The sequence below is a fragment of the Manduca sexta genome, chromosome 1 (assembly GCF_014839805.1).
Source record: "Manduca sexta isolate Smith_Timp_Sample1 chromosome 1, JHU_Msex_v1.0, whole genome shotgun sequence".
In the NCBI taxonomy this organism is placed as follows: Eukaryota; Metazoa; Arthropoda; class Insecta; order Lepidoptera; family Sphingidae; genus Manduca; species Manduca sexta.
This window is the reverse complement of record NC_051115.1, coordinates 2,675,066-2,681,243: the sequence shown is the minus strand read 5'-3', so window position 1 is coordinate 2,681,243 and position 6,178 is coordinate 2,675,066.

Here is a 6,178-nt window from a genome sequence, read left to right as displayed (position 1 = left end):
CCCATAGACTAATATATAATACTGGAAAAGTCAACCTCCAACCACTGTCGCGGCCAATCAGTCGGCTTACTAACTTTTTGTATTTTTATAAATAAAATGCCTTCCTGTGTTTTTAGACGATGTACAAATTATACTCCAACTGTGAATGAAAAAAAAAAACGTTTCATTTCATACGTTAGTAATAAGTATACACTATTTAAATTATTTTTTAACTAATATTTATGCATTTTATTCGACTGTCAGGGCGACGGGCGGTCGATGCTCGGGCCTACTCGGGCCGTATCAATGCGAGCCGCTAGGACTGACTATAGTAAATAATGTGGTGTTTTTATATGCAATTTTGTTAGTGTATGACGCGCGTATTTGTAAGACGTCATTAAACAAAGGTTTTAAAATTATAATCACTTTACCTATAAGTATCAGTTTATTTTCAAAATAAAACTGTAATATCTATTTATTTAGGGGGAAATTACATTTCCCCCTAAATAAATAGATATTACATTCGCCAAACAGACCAACAGTGTGTACCTACATGATAAACTTATATAACTATCAATATAAATAGTAAAGAAAGGTTATTCGTTAACTTTTGCTTGTATCGTTGTGCAATTTTAAATTCAGTAAAATATATATTAATTTATTCTAACAAACATTTTGTGTTTGAAAGCAAAAACTTATCAGATCTGCCTCGTACATTTAACCTTCTAAATACTAATATGTGAAATCACAGACTAATAATATATTTACGTAAAGGTAGACATTATACTTATTGCAATTAGTTATTTCCATTATAATAAACATTTATTTATAGTTTCTAATTAAACAAAGCGCTGGAAACTAAATATCACAGAACTATCAAAAAATAAAATAAATATGACAATTTACAAACACCATAACATGGTAGCTTAATAAATTATGACGTGATTCACATAAAAAGGGACAACAATATAAAGTCAGTTAACGGGAAGCCGAAAAGGCTCGAGTTCCCTTTGCCTATATCTTCCGCATGATTCTGACGAAAACTGGAATAGAAAGTGCTGCCATCTATATTAAAAAACATACTACGACATTAATCCGCTTAACAGCGGGTTACTTACGCCTGTGGCGTCACAATTTCACTTTGGTAACGGAATTTCTGGGGAACTAAATACAAGGTGCGCCATCTAACGTTAGAAATAAGTAATCGATATCGACTATTAACAAACAACGGGCCAATGGCCGATAGATGTCATTATTAAGTTATCATTAATTAATAAGTTAAACTATTATTATTGGCCATTGTCTGATATGTTCATAATTTACCTATTAAATATTTTGTTTAGTATCACCGAAAGACTAAAAGGAAAGCCGGTGGGAATCGGCTTGTATGGACGTTTCGCCACTGGAAAGTAGCCGATAAACTTCCCAGGGTCTAGTGCTAAAGCACTTTAAATATAATATAAGTAGAATGGCAACCCATACTGGATTGCAGTACACTTCTGTTGAACACAGTGAGAGTTCGGAACGCCAGATATAATACTTAGTACGTATATATCGATGGTTCTATATTTTTTTAGTATGTGATAAAAATGGCGGCAGAAACGTATTGTAGTGGATTGCCAACCTGAGGTTATGTGGATGGAGTTTGGAATATTGTCGTGATGTTTAATGGAACTCAACAGCAGGGATAAACCCGAACAACTCCGAAGCATACACGCAAGACTTCGTTACACAATGGACATGTCCTGAATGTCTGTGCTCGACGCATAAGCCTAAGTGTGATGCGGATACACGTGTAAGGAAGAATTCTGGTTTGGGTAACATCATCGCTGCCAGCAGCAACGTCAATACTCAGCGCGGCAGCCGTATTAAATCACAAATAACAATCACGGAGGAAGAACGCGATTTGCTTACCGTGATTCGTGAGTTTCGATCGGAGGTGCTTTTACATTTTGATGTACAAGAACGTTCATTTAACAGTATTGAGGAAGCCTTTAAGAACACTAACAAGGAACTGCATGATTTACGTAGATATGTGACGGTACTTGAGGTAAAACTTTGTAAATTTAACTCGTTAGAATTACAGCTTCAAGAGGTAATCATGCGTAATCAACAATTGGAACAAAAAGTTAATACTAATAATTGGGCACAAGTCACACGTAACACTAATAAATCCATAAATACACCAGTAACTTTGTCAGAAGCGGTTCATAAACACACGGATACGCAAAATATTACTACCCCCGCCACAGATAGTGAACAGTATAGGGCCACGAAATCCGAGGAAACATCTATTCGGAAGCATAGTTTACTTGAGAACTACCCGGAACAGGGATAAGACTCAACGTTGAATATAGACAGTAGTTGGACTCAGGTACAGAATAAAAGAAGGAATTTTCTTTCCAAAAAAGTCGGCAAAGGCCAGAATTCTAACTTAATAGAAATACAGGCTACGGAGCGGAAGAAACATTTTCATATTTGGCGACTTCATCCGGAAACAACTGTCGAAAAATTGACTTCACATGTTAAAAATATATGCGGTTCGGAAGTAATAGTGAAAATAGATAAAATAAAACATAAAACTGAACGTGACTATGCATCTTTTATTTTATTATAGGAATACCGGAGGGAACATACTCCAAATTATGCCGCCCAGAGATATGGCCACTGAATGCTGAATTTTCGGAATGGATTTGGTTTCGGAAATCCACAAAAAAAGCAAAAAATGGAACATGAATATATTGAAATTTTTTACCAAAATGCACGTGTGTTGAGAACGAAATCAAATAAATTTTATAACAATATTCATTCATCAGGAGCAGATTTAATTGCAATTACGGAAACCGGTTGTAATGAATCGATACTAAATGCGGAGCTTATACCACCAGGTTATCAAATTGTGAGATGCGACAGATTAGATGGTAGGAAGCAAAGAGGCGCATTGTTAGTGGTCACACACAACTATGAGATACGCGAAGTGGTGGTACCCAGTGACATCAATATCGATGAACGGGCATTCGAGTTAGTGTGCGCTACCGTACACAAAAATAATAAATTTTGTTTTTGTTGCTGTGTTGTTTATATTCCACCAAGTAGTAACGATCAGGAATATTTGTTTCTTTTCCAAATAATTGAACATGTATGTGTCAAATATGAAAATATTATTGTTGTAGGTGATTTTAACTTAAACTCTTCCGTTATAACACTTTTAATTACTACGAATATTTTGTATCTTTTTGTGAATTCACTCAGAAGAATTATGTTCCTAATTGTAATGGACGATAACTTGATTTAGTACTGTGTTCGTTAAGTGTAGGTGAGTGTGTGAGTGTGCGGGAGGCGGACGAGGCGATTGTGCTGATAGACGCATATCATCCGCCGCTCGCTATACGTATACCGATTGGTTCTACAGCGCGCGCTCATCTCCTAGCTACGGCTTCCACTTCTACCACACCCGGTGCTGACAATTATAATACTAAAAGTAGTTTAAACAAGCAGCGGAATTTTTATAAAGCTGATTATTATTTATTATATTCTTTGTTAGCTAGTACTGATTGGACGCACATGTATAGTTTAATTGACCCGGAGAAGATTTTAACTTTTTTCTATAATACTTTGGATAGTATTATGGATAAGTGTGTTCCCAGAAAAAAGGGTAAGACTGCAGAGTCTAGGTTCAATTACCCTAACTGGTATACAATGGACATTATTAGCAATATTAAAGTAAAGGCTAAGTGGCATAAATTGTATAAAATTATTAAGGCAAAAAGAGATTATACTAAGTTTGCTTACTATAGAACTAGGGTTAAAGAGATGATAGCGGTTGAGTATAAGCGACACCTAGACATTATTCAGCGAAATATAACCAATGACCCTAAAGCTTTTTGGCAATATGTTAAATCGAAAAAAGGAACAGTAAATCGCAAAAAAATTGCAAGAGATGGTTATATTTTAACAGATTCTGAGTGTGCAAATGAGTTCGCCCGGTTCTTTCACTCCGTATATAGTGATCGTCAGGCGAAGCTGGACGTGGCTGCAGCGATGGCAGCTAGTGGTGGGATCAGTGCGCGTGTGCACATTGGCCGGCTGGACTTAAAACTGGTGGAAGAGGCGCTGTCGAGACTTAAGCCTCGGACTTCCGCCGGTCCAGACGGCATTCCGGCTTTCATTATAAAAGATTGTAGTGCTGTCCTTGCCGAGCCACTATTACATCTGTTTAACCAATGCATGGGCGCATCATATTTTCCGACTAGATGGAAAATTACGCGGGTTATTCCTGTGCCCAAGGGAGAGGCGAGTTCTGACATCAGCGGATATAGACCGGTGGCAGTGCTGGCGACGCCGGCCAAGGTATTTGAGTCGATAATACACCAGTGTGTTTTTAAACAGGTATCTCCACTATTATCCGATGCTCAACATGGGTTCAGACCACATCGCAGCACGAATAGTAACCTGTTAAATTTTATGACTTATGTAATTCCCCATGTAGATGCGGGTGGGCAAGTCGATAGTGCGTATTTTGACTTTAAAAAAGCATTTGATCTAGTTGATAAAGACATATTGTTGGCTAAATTGGCGTCCGTCGGATGCACTCCAAAATTACTTAATTTTTTTGTTACCTACATGAAGGATAGACAACAGTATGTTGAGTTTGCTGGTTATAAATCAGAGTTATATTTTACTCGATCCGGAGTAAGTCAGGGGAGTAATTTAGTGCCACTAAATTTTATTTTAATGATTAACGACTTGCCGAATGTTGTTAGAGATGCTACCTGTTTGTTGTTCGCGGATGACCTGAAACTGCTTCTGGCTATCAAAGACAAGAGTGACAGCGAGCGACTACAGCAGGATATACAGAGTTGTAGAGTGGAGCAAGAAAAATATATTATATTTTAATGGAGCCAAGTGCTCGGTCATAACATTCAGTCGGAGAAAACGACCATACCACCACCCCTACGAATTGAACGGTGTGATATTAAATAGGAAAGAAACAGTACGAGATTTGGGACTGTGCTTCGACATCGAATTGTCATTTCGTAACCATATTATAAATGTTTATAAAAAAACATTTAGAAGCTTGGGTTTTGTGCTGAGACGCGCAGAAGGATTTGCCGACAGTAAAGCTATTACAGTATTGTACAATGCACTAGTAAGGAGTCAATTAGAATGTAATGCATGTAACATAATCTGTATAAGTCCAAATGTCAACTGTCAAATTTATGTATATGTAGTCTGTAGTATAAAATAAATCTCGCTTCCTCGCTGGTCAACATGGAGTTTGCATTGCATCCAAATTAATCCCGAAAATTAAATAAAATTCCTGCTCCCACGCACAACAACAAACAATACAATGCAGTCATCTGGTCCCCACATGAAACTAAATACAGTCTCATGCTGGAACGGATTCAAAACAAATTTACTAGGTATCTATACCAGAAACTGTATGGTGTATATCCCTTTTATCCGTTAATGTATCCGAATTTGTTTATACTAGGTATGGTAGGTTACGAGGAATTGGCAACTAGGCGAGACCTAGCATTGGTAACATACTTGTTTAAGTTAATACGTGGCAAGATCGACAACCCCGGTTTGCTTGAAGCGGTGAAGTTTTCCGTGCCTGACAATTACCTCGGTATGAGGAGGCGACCGCGGCTGCTGGTGGTGCCGCGTGGAAGGACCAATTTGCTTAATAAGGCACCTATCACACGTGCCTTGAGCACGCTTGACGATGTTGCAGAAAAATTGATATATTTTTGTGTACTCTGAGTGATTTCACTAAGATATCTCTATATTTAATTTGTTATAGTACCTAGTTTTTAAAGATTGTTAATATAGATTTAGGGATAATTTTATAGTAAAGTATAAGTAAGTAGTACCATAAGAAAATCAACACTCCTGTATTAGGGTTAACCTGTAAAAGTAGTTGTTAAGTGGCAAATAAAATAATAAAAAAAAAAAACAAAAAAATCTCTTCAGAGCATTTCCCATAGTAAATGCAATACACAATGCATTCATTAAAATTAAGATCATAGGATTTGCTTCATTTTAAATAAAAGAAAAAGCAATATTTAAAGTGTAGAAGCATTTTAAAGGTTTTAATTTGTACATTAGCTTATTTACATTGACGTATGTTCTAGACACGAACGTCACTGTTATAACCTATTTATTCACTTGAACAACAAATAATTTTACTTATTTG